The sequence below is a fragment of the Anastrepha obliqua genome, chromosome 5, assembly GCF_027943255.1.
Source record: "Anastrepha obliqua isolate idAnaObli1 chromosome 5, idAnaObli1_1.0, whole genome shotgun sequence".
Classification (NCBI taxonomy): domain Eukaryota; kingdom Metazoa; phylum Arthropoda; class Insecta; order Diptera; family Tephritidae; genus Anastrepha; species Anastrepha obliqua.
Window position 1 is genome coordinate 40,105,320 of NC_072896.1, and position 19,357 is coordinate 40,124,676.

Genomic DNA, 19,357 nt, shown 5'->3' on the forward strand with positions numbered 1-19,357 from the left:
GAAATCGTTGACTAAAACAAACTCAACTTGTTTATTAAATTTGTATGTGTAAACATATTTTTTTGTTTGTCCAGTCATTTTTCTCCTCCTCTTTGCTTTGCCAAGGACAACCACGAGTGCAATAAGACACTTGTCCGAAATATTCATAACCAACCCATCACTAAGACAGCTTAACTCAAATTATTTATCCAATTGATTCATGTCTGAATCCTATAAGAAACGAAAGCTGCAACAACACATGAAGAACAATTCAACGAAAAAGTACTTAGTCCTTATGTACCAAGGGATTTAATAGTGCAACCAGAGAATCTTAATGAAATGAGAAGGCACAAATGTTCCTGTGGTACCATTAAATTTTTATATAGACTTTTAAAAAAAATTTTAAAGGTGAATTTAGTTACATACGATTTTTTTTTTTTTAACAATTCAGGTAAACTTGCGACCAAATTAGGAAAATTTTAGTGCACTTCAAAATAAAAATTGTGACGTTAAGGGACAAAACGGCAGGTGAGTCAATATTCTACAGCTCTTCCTCTTCCAAAATTGCTGCACTTCGTTATTGCCCTTTTTGGCTGCTGCATCATGTCATTAATAAGAGACATCAAGAACGCCTATTTCGCCTACATACATCCACTTGCATACAAGGTGGCGCAAAATTAATCACCGTATCGGAAGATTTATAATTTTTGCAAATGGCTTCGTACATCAATCATATTTGACACTCGTGACCTAGACAGCTGGAGCGCGTAAAGCTCAAAACAAAGATGTGGTGGAATGTTGGAAAATGAGTTCTTAAATTATTTGCTCGAAAGTGGTGTAAAACAGTAAAAAACTTTTTTTCTTTTTTTGCATTTTCTTGCTGTGCTGACACCTTCAAAAATTATTCCAACTCTTCTGCGGAAGAAAAATTTCTTATCATAAAAAAATTATCACGTTAGAAATTGTAATCAATTTCTTTGGGCTCTTCATATATTATATGAGCAAAACAATTTTAATACAATTCTTGCTATGAATGCGCGCAGGTTTGTACATATGCGCGATGGTCTAATTACCTCTTAAATACTTCCGCTAGCGAAAGTGTTCTCCTTGGTGTTCAGAATGCCGTAACAAAACGCCCGATAAGACTCAATTTTATTATATGTATTCATACGCATACATACATGTGTGTGCGCAAAAAGCTGGTAGTGATTAGATAGAAGTTTGAGCAACATACCATATCATGTACTAATTTCTATTTACAGTTGTGTTATTAACCATTTTGTTTGCTTTGTACAACTAAAACTTAATAAATTTTGATATAGGAACTTTAATACTTTTTTTGCACTGGACTTCAATTTTGTCGTAATAATAATAAAAAAAGGTTAGCTCTAAATATCGTTACTATCAGCACACAATAGTGCCCTTACAACAACAAAAATACGTTGGAATTTTTTGCTAAGACTGACTACTTGGAAGTGGGAAAAATCAAATACTCAAAATCCAGGTTAAATAAATAAAAAGCGACACCTATTAATCAGCAGAGGAATCAAAATTTATACGCCATTTTAATTTACCATCTTTCATTTGAACACACAAACATATTTATTTCGCTTCACTTTGAAAATGTCAGTGTATATTGTTTTACAATGCGAGGAACCGAATATAGTGCAGTAACAAAATCTTTTGTCTTGGAAGTTTATCACCAACAGAAATAAATTAAAAACAAAAACTACAAACGTTTCAAGGGTATTTAATTCTTCATTTCCAACTGGGTTTTATAGGTCAAATATGGTCATACAAGCTTTGAAGATGAACAATGTAGTGGGCGTGCGACAAAACTAGTAATTATTGCTTATAAGAATCCAAGTTTGACTAAAGCACAGTATAGTACTAACTTCGCGTTTAACGTGAAATGGCTGTCAACATCCATACAAATCGCAATGCCGGAAAGGATGCGTGAAATTTCGTACATACAAGGTATTTCACGACAAAGTATGTAGTACTCGGTTCACGTCCTGAAAACGTGGCGCAACACGCCAGCTACATTTTTTCTACTGGGTTGCAAAATACGCTTCCACAGCTGGTATGACCTCATCAATTGATGATAAACGTTTCTAAGCATGCATTTTTTAGATCAGAAAACAGTTGGAATTAGAAACAGATGGAAGTCGCTTCGAACTTTAGTTCATGGATTTTAGTCAATGTCAAAATGCTCTTGTGACACGGTGCATTCTCCCTTTTTTCACGAATTTTTTCCTGCAGTTGGCCTAAAAGGTTACAATAATATTCAGAATTTATTTTTTTACCAGTTTGCAAGTAAGACAAGACAACAACTTCTCGGCCATTTTCAAGACACGAACTTGTTCGGAGCCAAAGAACAAGGTTCACACCACTCTTAAGCCTCTTGTTTTGATTTAGGATCATGGTTTTGGTTTAAGATCCAAGTCTCATCCATAATGATGAATCGATGTACAAAATCCATTTTATCTTTTCGAAAATGCTCTAAATGTTGGTGAGAAAGTCGCATTCGAATGAGTTTTTATTCCATTGTTAGCGAATGTGGCACCCAGCATTCTTAAACTCAATTCTTCGGTTAAAATATTGGTTACACTGCCCAATGGAATGCCTAGAACTTCTAGGACTAAATTTCTTTCAGTCACTCGTCAATTTTTCAATACGGTATGCTGTATTTTTTTTACGATTTCTGGTGTTGTTACTTTTTTTGGACGTCTTATACGTCGATCGTCTGCAAAGCTTGTACGACCACGTTTAAACTCAGCAACCCATCTTTGTACTATACTAATTGATAGCAAAAAGCCCTTATATACTTTCAACATTTATTCATAAATTTCCTCTTCTTTTAAACCTTCCAATAATAAAAATTCAATCACTGCCGATACCTGATTTTTTCCATTGTAGAAAATACTGTGACACGACGATACTAAATAGTTTGTAAACTAATAATGAATTGGCAGATTGAAATGTAACTTCACAAACGCTCATATGAAATGTGTATCAACAAAAAAACAAAAAAAATTAGGCTATTAGCAACGCCCTCTCTTATCGACCCAGAAAACTTATTGAACAACTTAGTATTTAAAATGCACAGGCCATTCAAAATTGAGCGAGAACTGACAGTTCGTTTGCAAGTAAAATGCCTGAGTTCGAATACTCAGTTACTTGAGATTAAATTGGATAAAAAACTAGTTTTATTTCAAAACGCACCATGATCCCATGATAAATGGTTTGCTCAGTAAAAGCTGCTTACTCGTTCTCTCTTGACAAATCGGCTCCCTTAGCAAGTCACTGGGTTGCTAGCTCTAGAAATTTTGAGTAAAAGTGGAGGAAAAGTAAAATTTGTAGGAAAAAAATTAATTTTCAATATGGTCTGCTGACTAGCAATAACTCGCTAGAGAGTTTTCATCGGTATGTTCAAGTCTAAGGTAGTATGACATGAAATACATACCGTTTAAGTCAGGACATGATAGAGTAGTTGAGCCAATCCGATATCGATGAGTGGAGAATTTGCAAAGCTTTTTTTCTTATGAAGTGGTGATTTAGACGGAATTCATGTTTTGTAAACAGCTAGCATTTTCCAAAGTGTTGCAGGGAGAATAATTGGGTAGTCCCGACGCGATCGATAACATTTCAGACCTCATTATAAAAAAGTTGGGATTAACGGAACTTGTTTCCAATGAGCCCACCTTCCCATGGATAGATGAAATGTCCAGAGGAGGCTTAACAAAGCTCAGTACTAGCATGAAAAAGCTCCACATAAAACTGTAGGTCCTTCCATTTATGTAATAACATCAAGACGCGCGCTAAAAAATGGGAGGAGGATCTCGGCCAAACACCTCACAGAATTGTATGTGCCAATTACTTATTTATTTTTAACGTAAAGGTTTCATATTGGCGAAACCTCGCAACGATCGCGATTTAAAAATTAATTCACAAAATAAAATCTTGGATTAAGTGAAATAATTTCTTGTTATAATATTAGATTTGGCAATTTACGCTAATAACTTCTATTTGCACCATTCTTTACTTTCAAATATTAATTAAAATTTATTTTTTAAACCGTTTGCCCTTTTCTTTCCATTGAAGTAAGAAAATACTTTTTTGCTACCATTTTTACCAAAAAGGATTTATTATTTTCCACTTAATTCACCTTCTTAAATACAACCTTTTGTAAGGGAGTGTCAAAAATCGAATGTCACTAGTGAGCAAACCTTTAATAATTGAACCATGAAATCGCACATTCTACTATTTTCGCTTTCTTACTTTTCAACCAACCTGTGCAGCAATGACACATTAATAGTAAGTGTTTATTAGAAGAGTGCTGGTGGTATACTAGGTACATATGAAGTAGTTGCGTAGTTGAAGTTAATTTACAAGCAAACCCATTCTTCATCAGACCTTATAAAATGTACTCAACTGAAGTATTTTTAAAAATTAGCAGTTTTTTATGCCTTCATGTTATCTATCAGAGGAGTGGTATTTGACTTGCAGAACTACATATGTCTACATTTGTGAACAAAAAAAAAAAAAAATAAAAGTGTTGATGCGCTTAACAAAGTACCCAATTATTATTTTTTCTCTGAATTGAAGTAACACCAGGAGATAACTCCGAAGTTCAGAAAAAAATTTCTTTTGTTGAGAGAAGGGAGCGATTTTTTAAATAATGTCGCTTTTGAAACCTGATTTTACTGGCTAAATGCGTATAATTTTCGAACTGTATCAACCTCTTCCAAAATGGGTTTACTTTGTTGCATTTCAGCAAAAAACGCAGGCGCCAATTCGGGGTATGCAGTTTTATGGCCCATCGAGTTTTAATATGAAAAAAAGGAAGCTCACAGTTTTCGATTTTTTTTGTGGAAAGGTTTTGGGCATTTTCTGTGTATAACGAATGCACGATATTTTTGTTTCCAAAAATTCTAAGGAAAAAGTATGAAATTTTGATGAAAATTTTCCGAATTTTCATACATTTTACAAAATGTTTGAAACTTCGTGTTCCATGACTTTTGTTGTAGTATGAACACATTTTTGTCTATAAATCAAAACAAAAAAGAAGAGTCAGACTTTGTGCAAGGTGGCACAAAATTAATCACCCTATGGGGAGATTTATAATTTTTTCAAATGGGATCGTGAACTAAGCAGCTGCAATATACAAACAAACAAGCAAAAGAGCGCGTAAAGGACAAAATATAGATTTCTATCACTCAAAACCATTTTTGTTTTGTAAAGCAGTTATTCAAAAACGAAATTTGATGATTAATTTTGCACCACCTTGTTTGGGGTGTTTTTTTTTTTTTGCTGCATGGGAACTATCGATAATGATAACTAAGGTTTGACAGCTCAGAATGTCAAACTGTGTTGACATTTCTGTTCAGTAAGACCTGGCGCTTCTAAATTGTGGAAATTTACTTGAAAAAAAATTATGTTCGCGAAGTTCATAGAGCACTTCGTCCAAAAATTGTGTCTAGTGAACAAGCACATTTCTGGTTAAATGGCTACTTGAAGAATTACCGTATTATATCGAGGGAAGACAAGCCTTAAGCCGTTAACGAGTCAACATTACATAAATTAAAGTTAACTGTTTGGTGCGGTTAACACCCTGGCGGCATCATCGATCCTTATTTCTTTTGAAATGCGGAAAGAGTTGAATTTTTGTTTCTAAAAATTAATCAGCTAAACATCGAAGATGTTTGGACGACGGAACAGGACTGCGCCACTTGCCACACAGCGCGCTTAGCAATCGATTTATGGCAATATTCATTATCACAAGAAGTACTCAAAAATTGGACTGATCGAATGCACCTGCGGCGAACATAGGGCGGATATCATATTAAAAAAACAATGGCATGAAATTATCTACCATATTATAATAGAAAAAAAAATGATTCCAACAATTTCTGTTTTGTATTATCATTTTAAGTTTCAAGCCCTTAAACAAAGACCCAATAAAAGACTTACTATTTTCTTCGCATTTTGTGGTCTATAAACATGTTTTTAAATTGTTTTTGCTACTCACTTGTGAAAAGTTATATCCATATACAATATAAATTTTTATACCTGTATGTACAAGGTGGCAAAAAATTAATTGACTTAATAAAGCATTTTTTTTAAATTGATTGTTACATGCACATAATTATGTGGCTTATACATATATATATATATATATATATATATATATATACTTGGCGCGTACACCCTTTTTGGCTGTTTGCCCGCGCTCCTTCTCCTATTTGTGGTGTGCGCCTTAATGTTGTTCCGCAAATGGAAGGCTTACTTCTAATAATTTTTTCGCCCCTATAAACCATAATCAGTCAATTTTTGTTGTTGTTGTTGTAGCAGCATAAACATTCCCCGTGCATATACAAGAAATGCTGCTGAAGTGACAGTCCTTAGCCGGATATAAATCCGGGTCGTTCCGGTTACGTAGAACCGACTGTCGTGGGAACGCAGACAACTTTTGTTCTAGGTAGCTTAGTTTTCTTGATTTGTTTCTTTTTATAAAAATTTATCACATTTTTCCACTTTATTATATTATATTACTCCTTGAAGTGATCTATTTACAGCAAATTAAACATTCAATTTGTATACCTGTTATCAATTACACCATGCGAAAAAATTCATTCCGAGTCACTTTATCCCATTTTCTAAACATGAAATTTTATTTAGTTTTTATGCTGCTTTCTTCTTCTTGGGCACTTTTTCTGACTTTTCTCGAGCACAAGTACACTTTTCGCCCGCCTTTCGATAACTTCACGACATGCGACGTAGTTGACACCCCGGAGTGTATGTATCGAATGAGGTGCAAGCGTAACAACACTTGTGCTTAAGTAAAAGTATAGCAAAGCAAATGCTGACTTTGTTTACTTAATGCTCTTTTTAAATAAAAAAAAGTTAGAAACTATTGCAATGACATTTTCTCGCAATCATATGTTTTATTTAAACATAATTTTTGTTGTTTTCTTTTACTTTTCAGCGACAAAAAGCTATCGCCAGCATAACCGTGGTTTTGCAGAGCTCAATAAGTGAATCGACTTCTGATTTACGAGCGCGCCTATATAGTTTTACTCGAACGGTTTACGAACTAATCAACTACTTGCGTTGGCTAAAACCCACTGAGGGCGACTCCTAAGCACGTAAGTGATGCCCGTACAACTAATGTAACGAAGTCTGTGTTCTTTATCGTGTTTCATGTGCGAACAGAGAAATGTATAATTTATATTTTGCCTTCTAAATCACGACATCCAAGCAAACACATAAATTCAAACTACATATGTACATTCATATGCTATATACAGACCTGCACCCACAACAAGCGATAAAACACACATAAAGTAGTCGTAGCATTTTAAAATTTATCAAAGTAATGTGACATTTGCTCCGCTGTTCCGCGCAGCGATCAATGTTGTTTCATTCATTATCGCCTTCATAAATGAGGAATTACTGCGACATCTCCTGCAAACACTCACATTCGATAGTGTCACTATTTTGGTTTCAGTCGTTACTGATAAGACGTTCACAGTTCTCTTCTCACGAGTACTTCGGCTTGGTATTTATTGTGTTTGGTAGGTAGGCAGCTCTCTCGCTCTGCTTTGACAAATCGGCTTCTTCGCAAATATACAGATTTTGAAAACAATAAATTAAATTGTAGTTAAAGATTAATAACACAGGTCTGCAAAAAAATGGGTTCGGAATGTTCTATAAAAGTTTAGTGTCGTTTCCGAAGTAATTTTTTGCGTAGAATCCGAATCCGGGGTTTAAATTGCTCTATCACGTTAGGACTTTGAGATAACCTAACCTAAAAGTACAAAAAACGCTGTTTTTGCCCATTTTTGAGGTTATGTAGCTACGAAGATTTTGCTCTTCATAAAAAAGTAGACGTGGTATTTTAAATTATAAGTCTTCCTCTTTTAAATGCCGTTGAGTTTGCTCAAATATCTTAATTTTTCACTGAGATATCGCATTTTGAAGTCTCCATGTTTTTTTTTTTTTTTTGTGCGACTATGTAATCGACCGTATCACGTCTCATGTCATCTCAATGGATTTTCGAATATCGAAAAATTCACAAACATGGAAACTTCAAAATGCGATATCTCAGTGAAAAATAAAGATATTTAAGCAAACTCAACGGCATTTAAAAGAGGAAGACTTATACTTTAAAATACTATGTTTACTTTTTTATCTGTCTTATAGATACATATTTAAAGAATAATTTCTGAAATTTTCAAAAACAAAAAATTAAAACTCCTCCATTGTAACGTCATTTCCGGTGACCCCTCGAAAAAAAGGTGCGTCCGCGTTGTCAGCATAACTCCTGACAGGCTCATCAAAAATAAAAAACCAAAAATAAGTGTTTTAGTTAAGACCATAAACTCGTGCTTGAACGAAGGAAAGAAAACAAAGTAAAAATTGGAATTTTGGCAGACATTTTTCCAAAAAAATGAAAATTTCTATCAAATTTGCTACACATTTTGTTTTTTTTTAAATAGTTGTTATTGAAAAAAAAAACAAAATCCTTCTTTCAATTGTATTTCGAACACCTGTGTAAAATTTCATCAAGATCGGTTGAGTAGTTTTCGAGAACATTTGACAACCGACTTTGAAAACACAGTTCCAAAATGTTGTAGAAATTAATAAGCCAAAAAAAAAATAAATCGATTTTTTGAAACAACGAAACCCATGTAACCCCTTAAGGGAAAACTACTTACGAGAGACTGACTTTTCAAGGACTCGCTCACACATTATCGCATTGAGTTTACCAATCTCGATACGAATGTTGCGTTTCAGTTCTGGAATTATGGTTGGCGCATTCATATAAACTTTACTTCTTAAAAAACTCCACGAAAAGTAGTCTGGGATCTATGGCCAGCTAGCAGTTTATATCAGTATTGCGAGAAATAAATCGAACGAGAAACTTAGATCGCAATAATGCAACGTTTTCCCGTGTTGTCTGACTTATGACGCCATCCTGTTGAAAATAACGATCGTCTATATATTCCTTCAAGCTTAGACCACAAAAAAAGTTCAATCAGGTGCCCATAGAGATGTTCATTGAAAGCAACAGCTCTTTAAAAATGAAGACACCATTTCCTCAAAAAAAATTTTTTTTCTATTTTTCAACATAGTCCCCTTTTAGAAAAATACATTTCTCTTAACGGTCCCGTCATCCTCGAAATAAGATTTTCCGAACTCTCCAAAAAACACCTCTGTCTCGACGATGACTTTCTCGTTTGAACTAAACTTTTTTCCCACAAGCCATTTGGTCATGGTAGGGAACAAGAAAAGGTCGCAGTTTGGCGGTGACAACTCCGGATGAGTGTGCTGGGGAGTTATCGTGGTCAAACAGCACCTCCTTTTTCGCCAAATGTGGCCGTGTCTCCTTCAATTTTTTGTGAAAGCGGTCCAATAACTCACTGTAGTATTGTCCAGTGATCGTTCTTAGTTTTTCTAAAAAATCCATGAGGATGACGCCGTTCGCCGTTCGCATCCCAAAAAATCGTCGCCATTTCGCGCACTTTCGTTCGCCGAACAGCGAGATTTATGTCGTGGATTTTTTGAATGATTTCCTCGGTAACCATGTTTGCCGGGCGTCCTGGTCGGTCACTCCTCATCAAAAACAGTTGTTCGCCCACGATTAAATTCGTTGAACCAATATCTAACTGTGGTATGACCACAGCGCAGTGTCGCCATAGACAGCATCCAACTTTGCTTTTACCTTCTCACATTTTTCCCCATCCAAAAACAAAAAGCGAATTACAGAAGGATATTACTCTTTTTCCATCCTAACGAAACACGTGTTACTCGAATAGCTGCCAAATCTAAAGTAGCCTACCAATCAATCTGAAATTCGTTTTGCCGTCGTTTGATAGATGGCAGCACATAATGCGAATGCAAATTTCCTTCAGTAAAGCCCTCTGTCATCAAACAAGGGTACTTATTGAACCGCCCTCGTACTTTGTTTTTAAAAATGACCATTTGTCTCACTTATTTCACTTATTATAAAAGTTTCAATAATTTTTTGTTCGTTCTATGGTTAAAATTGTGCATCTGTCTACACATTTGAAAAATGGCAAAGATGATACAAAATAAATGTATCGTCTAGGGATTATTCACTACTGACATCTAGGCGTCACTTTTGAGAGGCCCTTTATTGTCACATCAGCTAGATTTTTATTTAAAAAATCAGTTTTTCTTAATTTTTGATCTAATTGCTTAATTGAATTTTAAATGGAATTCTTAATTTCTATATCATTTATTTTTTTCTAGCCTGTAAAGTACAAATAAATAAATTGCATGCAATAAAATGCATAAATTATGTTTGCAAATAGAATAATTCCAAATATCCGATTTGTATTGAAATGTCTCGAAACTTTACTAATACGAGTATTATTACTTTGATGCTTTTTTTGTAGTTTTATACTCATAATTGGCAGAATATATTGAGAGTTAATGTTAATTAAATAAGACATAATATTTCATATAAAATGCAGAAATTCCTGCAAATTGTTTTGTTTTTTTTTTTTATTTAAATTTCTCTACTTTGCGTGCTATTTAGCTACTTTGACAAAAAGGCATTTTTCGGGGAGCGCACAAATGCAAGCGAGTAGCGTTTGAGAACGGACTCATGATGAAGTTGGTTGGGCTTGTGTTTGATTCTTATCACTATCTTTTCACTATCACTATAATAATTATCGATATGTATGGTACTATTTTAATAATGACGAAAGTGTTAGCAGTTGGATTTACTTATCTACTTGAAGTACGGATGCGAGGACCTAAATAGAAACGATGTGATACAAAAATAGGAGCATATGAATAAAATTGTGATTGTATAAAACTACAATCATAAGCAATTTTTTTTTTTAATTAATACTTCAATCCTAAAAACACAAATTCAGACCGAATTTCAAGAATCACATTGATTTTGTGAAATAAACACATTTTTTTAAACACTGCAACTACTAATTAGAACGGATTTCATATAAGATAATAGTTTTAATGAACTTGGTTTAACACTCTACACAAGCAAGCTTGTTATGGTACAGGAATGCGAAGTGTTGAGTAGGCCCTCGTTCTCTGATCACAGATACATAAGCTGTCAGGTTATATTCCGCTGAAAAAACAAACTTATATCCTTTAGAAATCCTAAGAATACGAACTGGGACTTTTATAGGGATATATTTACTATCAAAAACACCAATGATACCCCGGAAATACAGGTCACACGACGCACTTGAGAAAAGGGTTGAATTGTTTGCAACTACTCTTGTCAAAGCCTTCAAAAGATCCTGCCCCCCAACACGTAATAGACGCAAGGTGAAGCCTCCTTGGTGGAACAAGGAATTAGGAGCACAAAGGCGTAGAGTACATGAATTCTATAGCTTAGCCAAAGTTGCTGACAATGAGTTCTGTTGGAAGGAGTATAAGGATCTACTAAAAGTATACAAGAAAGAGATACGTAAAGCCAAGAGAGGATCTTGGAAAGACTTCTGTAGCAGTATGGAAGACACTAATGAAGTGGCTAGACCAGGCTAACCTAACCTAACCTAATAGTTTTCTGTAAATTTGAAGAAAAATTCATTATTTTGTAATAAAATCATCATTCGGAACTACGGCTTGCAATCTACAAGACATTACAGTTATACAGGCAGTAAAGTCACAAATACTTGCAGAGATTTCATACCATAAACCGGAGTTCGTTTCTATAATTCGTGCGAAATTGTCTAAATTTTCATTCATATTAAGTAGCTGAATTGTTTAGGCGAGATCCACGGAAGTAACCTTTGATTGAAAAAAAAGTATTCTCATTTGATGCATATATTAAGGGAACCGAAAATATCCTTTTCGCGCATGTTAGTGCTTCTTTGCCGTCTATGAGTTCATTGCGTTGTTGAAAGTCATGCCAGAGATATTTCAAATTCAAAGTTGTGAAAAGTTAAAAACTAAATTTTCTTTCGCCATTTTCAGTGAAATGGCTAGCCAACTACCAGAAGAGTTTCATATCCGCCATGTCAAGCTTTTGGAGTTTCACAAGGACTTTAATGCAACAGTTGCTACCAAAAACATTTACGATGTTTACTTAAGCGCCTTAGATGTTCGAAAATACCGAAGATGTTTTTCTAAATTTAGATCTGGTAATTTCGATCTTTCCGGCTTACGTCGATCAGACAATTGCGTATTAGGAAAGAGGGAGAAACTGAAAGCAAATCGATTTCAAAAATGGAAAATCGCTCCAAAAAGTATCTTAGAAATTTAGCAAACGAAATCAAGTGTTTGCACAATTTGAAAAAAAGTGCGTGTAACCTAGTACACATAACAGAAGTGAAACTTTCAAGGCAGACAAAGAAAGAGGAAGAGACCCGAGAGAGAATGAGAGAGAGAGAGAAATAGAGAGAGAAAGAATATATATCTAAATAAATTCACAACATTTGCAGAGAATACAAATAGACAAAATTTACAAAAACCGGAGAAGGGTCCACCGGTGTAGGTAAACGCTACTCCGCGCGTTTATCATCCACACAAACGCAGTGATTCCAGGACCGCAGCAACGGCACAAATTACCGCAAGACGATATCAATAAATCCGACGCCGGAATGGATAGGCCTCTATAGTACGCACAAGCACTAGCCAGAAAACGGAAATAAGAGCTAAAAAAATTGGGACCAAAAAGTAGGCACAAAAAATATATTTTCTACAAGTTTGCACCAACAAACAAGCGCCAAAAAGAAGGCAGTGTTATTTCTCACTAGAAATTAGCAACCACAAAGAAAAACTCAGGAAATATAGCCTAAAGTGTATCTAAGATATATATAAGGTATAGCTTTCTCTCTCTCATTTTCCTCTATGCTATAACGTTTTTCTCTCTCGCGGAACGAACATGCCCAAAACGTTGCATGGCCATTTACTCGCCATTCTCGCTCGTCCCACGACGCCTAAGAAGTTTCACTTCAAAATTTTTTACAAAAATGTATACTACAGAATATGGTTGCCAAAAAGTACTCGAATACGAAATGATCCATCTTTAAAACTAGTCGAGCATATCAGGTTTTTTTTTCACGAAATATAACCGCAAGCTTTTGTTATTTTACTTTGAGAAGTGCATCAAATGTTCTGAAGAAAATATTGCGGAACAGATCAAAATATTTTAGCTTGCATCAAAAAGTACTCGAATTCGAAATGATCCATCCTTAAAACTAGTCGAGCATATCAGGTTTTTTACCGCGGAATATGACCGCAAGGCCTGTGAAACTTTCGTTTTTTTACTATGGTTTTTGGATTAATACATTTTGATACTAAGCGAGTGCATATCTTTTCGAGTACATGATTTTTGTTATCCGATATGACGAATTTTCAGTTTAACGAATGGTCCTGACATCGTTCGCTTTACTGTAGCTTCACTGTATTAATGAAAATAAATTTCCCTTGGCTTTTGGTTTTACGCAAAAAAAAAAAATATTTATAACTCATATGCGTCACGCCGTTTCTAATTAAATGCAAGCAGCTGTAATTGTACGTACGTGGTAATTAGACGAAATAAGAGCAGTGTTATCTAGAAATACCATAATACTCACGCTGAAAAAAAATATATATTTTATTATGTTACATTATAGGTGTATATCAATACGTAAACAAAAACTTGAACAGCGTTTCCGGCAGCAGAATTGGATTTAAAATTTAAAGTTTCTCCCTGACAGCTGAGCATTGACCGGGGAGCGCTTCGCATTAGATTCGTTATTCGGGCGTGTTATTTAATCACGAAATCGCAGTGGCCGGAGGATGAACGTGCGCTCGCAACTGGAGCGTATTTCAAGTCCAACGATTGTAACTGCTCGTATGCAACTGCTCGTGGTAGATTTTGTGCACTTTACAATATTTGGCGCTTTCGCGTTGCTCAAAGTCAATATTTCACTCGTTCATGGGTGCGAAGGTTCCATTCAAGACAAACATCTGAAGTTCGGTGGCAAACAACCCTCGGCAGGGACCTAGTCAGACATGAACGAGCCGCATGAGAACAAATGAATATATTGAGCTCGTCGCTACAAGTTTGTACGGTAATCCAAGTCAGTCCATGTGCAGGAAAGCGGCTGTCCTCGGACTCTTAAAAGCTATTGGGTATAAACTATTGAGGAAGTATTTTAGACTTCACCTTTTTAAAATTCAAGTCGCGCAAGTGTTTAAGCCTAACGATTACAATTTGCGCAATCATTTCGTACGATAAACACTATCTTTTGAAGTTTTTGGAGTGGATGAAGCTCATTCTCATTTAAATGAAAGTGTAAATAAGCCAAATTACTACCAGAAGAACTATGAAAGCAGCAGCAGTCACTTCAGAGTCCCAAAGTGACAAAGGGTGTGCATTGTCAAGTAATGGCATAAATGGATCATATTTTTTTGAAAATCGTTGAGGGCAACCAATTTCTGTGGACGATGTCTCTTATTGGCGTATGCTGAACGATTGTTTTCTTTCAACAATGAGGCCACGGCTATCCTAAAAAATTGATAAGCAGTTTCAGTTACCCCTATGGACTCTTTTCTGTGCAGGTACTTCAGAAGTAAAGTCTATGAAACAAGCCCAGCGAACATCACATCACTTAAAGAAAATATCGTTCGCAAGGTTAATGGCATCCCGACATCATTTGTCCAGCGAGTGGCACGGAGTACGGAGTCCAGTTCCAAGAGAAGAAAAGTTGAAAAAATAATAATAATATAGTATACAATTATTGAAATAAACTTTTATCATTAGTAATTTATTATTTTAATTTAGCTTTTAATCTCTAATTCTTCATCACAATTTATCACAATTTTTGTACACCTAAGTGGATAAAAATCATAATGTTAAACATTTTTACCAAGTGAGAACTTCACGAATGAATATAGGTAGTTGAAATGGTTGAAATACCACTATGGCACTCCCCAAGTAGCAGTCAAGCGCCGTTTTGATGCCATTATAAGACACCAACAGGCAGATATCTACACCCAGCCAGAGCTGTTGATGGAATGGAGAAGATTGATGAGATTTAGAGTGGCACATTGCTCCAGACTGTCGGAGAGTAGAGCTGGCAGTGGCCTTCGTCGTCTAGCTGCCAAACCTGGACATTTACAAAGAAGGTGCTTAACAGTCTCCTTCTCTGAAAGGTCTCTACAGCTTCTGCAGTGGGTTTCTTTGCGAAAACATTGAAATTAGTGCGTTCGAACAAGAATGAAAAGTCAACCGTATTTAGTGGGAAACAAAAATGAGGTATCTAATATATCTACTGTGTGATTTCAGGTTAATGAGAAGGCAACTTACTACACCCTGATCTGAATAAATTACAATGGAAATAGCTGAAAATTATCATTCTAATAAAATATTCTAAAAAATTAACATTAACTGGACAGGTTCCTCTGAATAGACTGAAATACCCCCAATTTTTTTATATAACTATTACAACCTTATTTCTATTAATTACATTTTAAACAATATGGTATCTAACCTTAGCTTATGTATACAATTTACAAGCTTCAATTTATTTTATTTATTTACATAAAATTTAACTTCCACCGAATAATTTTTATTTGTAATATTGGTTCAACGAAATGCATAGAGTGTAAACTTCAACGCACAAAAGTGGCTCCAAATAAAAACAGAAGGTTCTGAGAAGGTTTGAGGCAATTGTATTGAAATTGACTCGGAAGTTAATTACTGAACTTGCCTGCATATTCTATCTTAGTACGTAAACACTTAAATAAATAAGATAAACCGGCATATTTGTGGAACAACATCAACATCAAGACATACATATATACATATATAAACCGGCACATGAATACAAGCAGGTAGTATGACTTTGCGACCTCGTAATTTAAATTCGTATTATTGTCAAATTGCTTTGCTAAGAACATTTTACATGTGTACATACATATGTATGTAGATATGTACATGTATAATCCACACATGGATATTTACAAATGCATCTTTGTTAATGAGGAATAAAGCTATGCTGCTGTCGTGAAATTTCGATCAGAAGCTTCTTCATTCACTTCACAGTTGACAAGATTGTTAGCTTAATGATATTCATAGTGGACGTAATGTTAACTCCACTGTACTGCTCCGAGTCATCACATTATGCATACTGGATGCGATGTTAACTTCTCTGCTCTGGTCTATTGTACCCTAACACTTTCATGCATGCATTTGAAAAATTTATAGATCGTTCATAAAATGTGAAAAATCGCAAACATTGTTTCATGGTTATTATTTCTTTCTTTCATCATTCCTCACTGTTAAAGTGCGCATCGAATTCCTTATTTTGTTAATCTAAATATATAGTATAGAGGTTCGTGTGATAAAAAAGAAGTTCTAAAGTACCTTTATTGTCAAGGAAATAAATATTAGCCTTTTTGTATTCAATTTATTTATATTTATAAGTTATTTTTCTTAATATATAAATGTACCTCCTCAAACTTCAAAAATCTCTAATAGTTTTAAGACACGAAAAGGTAAGCATATGGTAACTCTCGTCTCCCTAATCTAGTTGACCCAGACCAAAGTGCCTAAAAGTATACCACATACTTGTCAAAAAAGTCAATGACGGTACCAATCAACGCCAATTGGGGCCGCGATAGGTGATACAACAAGCAACGATTTTTTTTTTCAGTAATGATGTATCAAGCCTTAATCCGTTTATCGCATTCAAAATTTTTTGAACACTATTTTTACTCCATTTTGAATTGAATAGTGTTTTATATTATTTATAAAATAAAAATTTTGTTTACTAATATAACTTTTTTTTTTTTTCCAAACATACTAACTTCATCGACAAACAGTCGGCGCACTCGCGTATCGGCACCACGTCACTGTTATGACAGTTATGATTTCGAGGTTGTAAAGGACTTCGTTTATTTAGGAACCAGCATTAACACCGATAACAATGTCAGCCTGAAAACCAACGTAGCATCTTTCTTGCCAACAAGTGCTACTTTAGACTAAGTAGGCAATTGAGTAGTAAAGTACTCTCTCGACGAACAAAACTAACACTTTACAAGACTCTCATCATGCCCGTCCTAACGTATGGCGCAGAAGCGTGGACGATGACAACATAAAGCGACGCTTGGAGTGTTTGAGAGAAAGATTCTGCGTAAGATTTTTGGACCTTTGCACGTTGGCAACGGCGAATATCGCGGGCGATGGAACGATGAGCTGTATGAGCTTTACGACGACATAGACATAGCGCAGCGAATAAAGATCCAGCGGCTACGTTGGCTGGGTCATGTCGTCCGAATGGATACAAAAGCTCCGGCTCTGAATCTATTTGATGCGGTACCAGGTGGTGGTAGTAGAGGAAGAGGAAGGCCTCCTCTATGTTGAAAAGATCAGGTGAAGGAGGACTTGACTTCGCTTGGTGTGTCCAATTGGCGCCGGTTAGCACGAGAAAGAAACGACTGGCGCGCTTTGTTAAACTCGGCCAAAATCGCGTAAGCGGTTATCGCGCCAATTAAGAAGAAGAAGAACTTAATCTTAATTTATGACATTTTAATGCATTGCGCTTATTCTTGTTACAAAAGACATTCAATAATTGGGCAAAAGTGCAAGAGCCAGGCTCGTCGTTACATTTTTACAACAAATCCCACTCTCATAACCAGACACTCTAGTGACCGAGCGCGAACTCGTGCTCTCTTTATTTTTATGCTCCCATTACCCATCGTATGCGAACGCGGAGCTATCTCCTATAAATTTTCTTGTAAAGAAAATAATAAAAACTTCTGATAAGCGGTCGCGAAACTCTTATCCGTGGACAACGAAAATCAATGATCGGAAAGAGAGTATCGTCTAAAACACATATGGCCACACTAACACAGTCATATTTTTCCGTGATATTCTTGCGCTCAGCTCAGTCGGACCTGCTACTTGGCTTAATTTCTGGCACGACCTTGCAAGTTGTTTTAAAAATTAACTATTATTTCAAAGATTTGAGGCCAATAATATCAACTGTTCACTTTTGGACTATTTTTATAAAATTTCATACTGTTTCTTTGTAAATGCATGGAATAAAAAATAATGTCCGCTTATGTTAAAAGTACGATTACATCTAAGCTCTCATTTAGAGTTAGAATTGGTGACTTGGGAAAGTGGCAACCACACACGTTGCTTTTTAGCTTCTTTGTACTACGATGCTGACGCAGGTAGAGCAGCTAAAGGCACAAATTTCACACGAGAAGCGAATGCAAAAGTGTACTAAAAACAATCCTCTATGTATGTATGTAACTGCATTAATATGTACGGTGGCTCACAAAAGCATTTTGCCTAGTCTTTTAAATGTATAAATTTGAAGCCGGCTTTCCGGCAAGATGCGTTTTCATAATTCTCCACACATTTTTAATGGGGTTGGCGTCTGGGGACTGGAAAGGCCAGTCCATTTTCTTGTTTTGTTGTTTCTCAATATGATTTTTTGAGAGCAGTGGTTTTGATGATGTGGGACGGTAGGATATGTTCGCCTCCTTCAGTCGTCGATCGATGGTGTTGATACTCACATCTATTCCTTTTTTAGCAAGAATTGTGCATGCTTGGAGTAGTCGCAAAGAAGGGTCCCGCTTGGACGTTCAACTCTATCCTGCTTTTTTGTTGTCACTCGCTTCAAGCCGCGCTCGGGAAAAGTCATCAACATTTTTGTACACTTTATATTGCTGATTCCACATCACAACAAACTTTTTTGATTTTTTTATTACTTTTGCAGCCGGGGCGTAAGATAATTTCGGCCCTTTCGAATGCGTGCATAAAAGTATCGCCTCGACACGCTTAGCGTACTTCTCACTCATTTTTGTTTGGTTGCGTTTACGGGAAAGTTTCGAACGATACTAACCTGAGTTAGCACTAGTGGCGTAGCCCTTGAGTGGGACTATTACGCAGCAAAAAGCAGAACGAAATATATCTTGAAGTTATAAGAAAAAAAAAACTGTTATTTTCTTCTGACACAGACTGTAAACTGAGGTTTGTTGTCAACAATGAAGCCAAATTTTGTTAAATGTCACTGCAGAATATTCAAATATTGTCGTGCATCCATTTTATATTCTATAAACCACAAATCGCCCGCTCAATTGCTAGATATGCATCCCAAATTATGCCTGAAAGTTTGCTAAATTTCCCTATCGGTATACTATTCATCTTTCCAGTGCTTCTAATGGCTGCCACCAGCTTCTAGCGGCGCGGTCAGATATTTACCACGGTCTTCCACAGGCACGTTTTGGCTCCAGCCTTTTTTAATTTTTTGCTCGATTTATTACGTTATAAATATTTGCTGGGCTAAATAAAACATTTCTGATAACTCTTGCACACCTTTTTTTATTGCATAATTATAATAGACCGACTGAGTCACATCAAACGATGGCC

The 19,357-nt window shown here is 35.6% G+C and overlaps 1 protein-coding gene across 2 annotated transcripts in view; it reads right to left on the reverse strand.

Annotated features, from left to right (window-relative positions):
* The window catches only part of LOC129247163 (glycoprotein-N-acetylgalactosamine 3-beta-galactosyltransferase 1), a 107,159-nt gene that overhangs the window by 56,340 nt on the left and 31,462 nt on the right, over positions 1–19,357 (reverse strand). The window contains exon 1 of one of the 2 annotated variants that reach the window (XM_054886137.1): positions 6,583–6,960. The exons of the other annotated variant lie outside the window; for it this stretch is intronic. The gene's annotated coding sequence lies outside the window, so the exon portion shown is untranslated. Of the gene's footprint in view, positions 1–6,582; positions 6,961–19,357 lie in introns of those variants that run through there. 2 annotated transcript variants of the gene reach the window in all.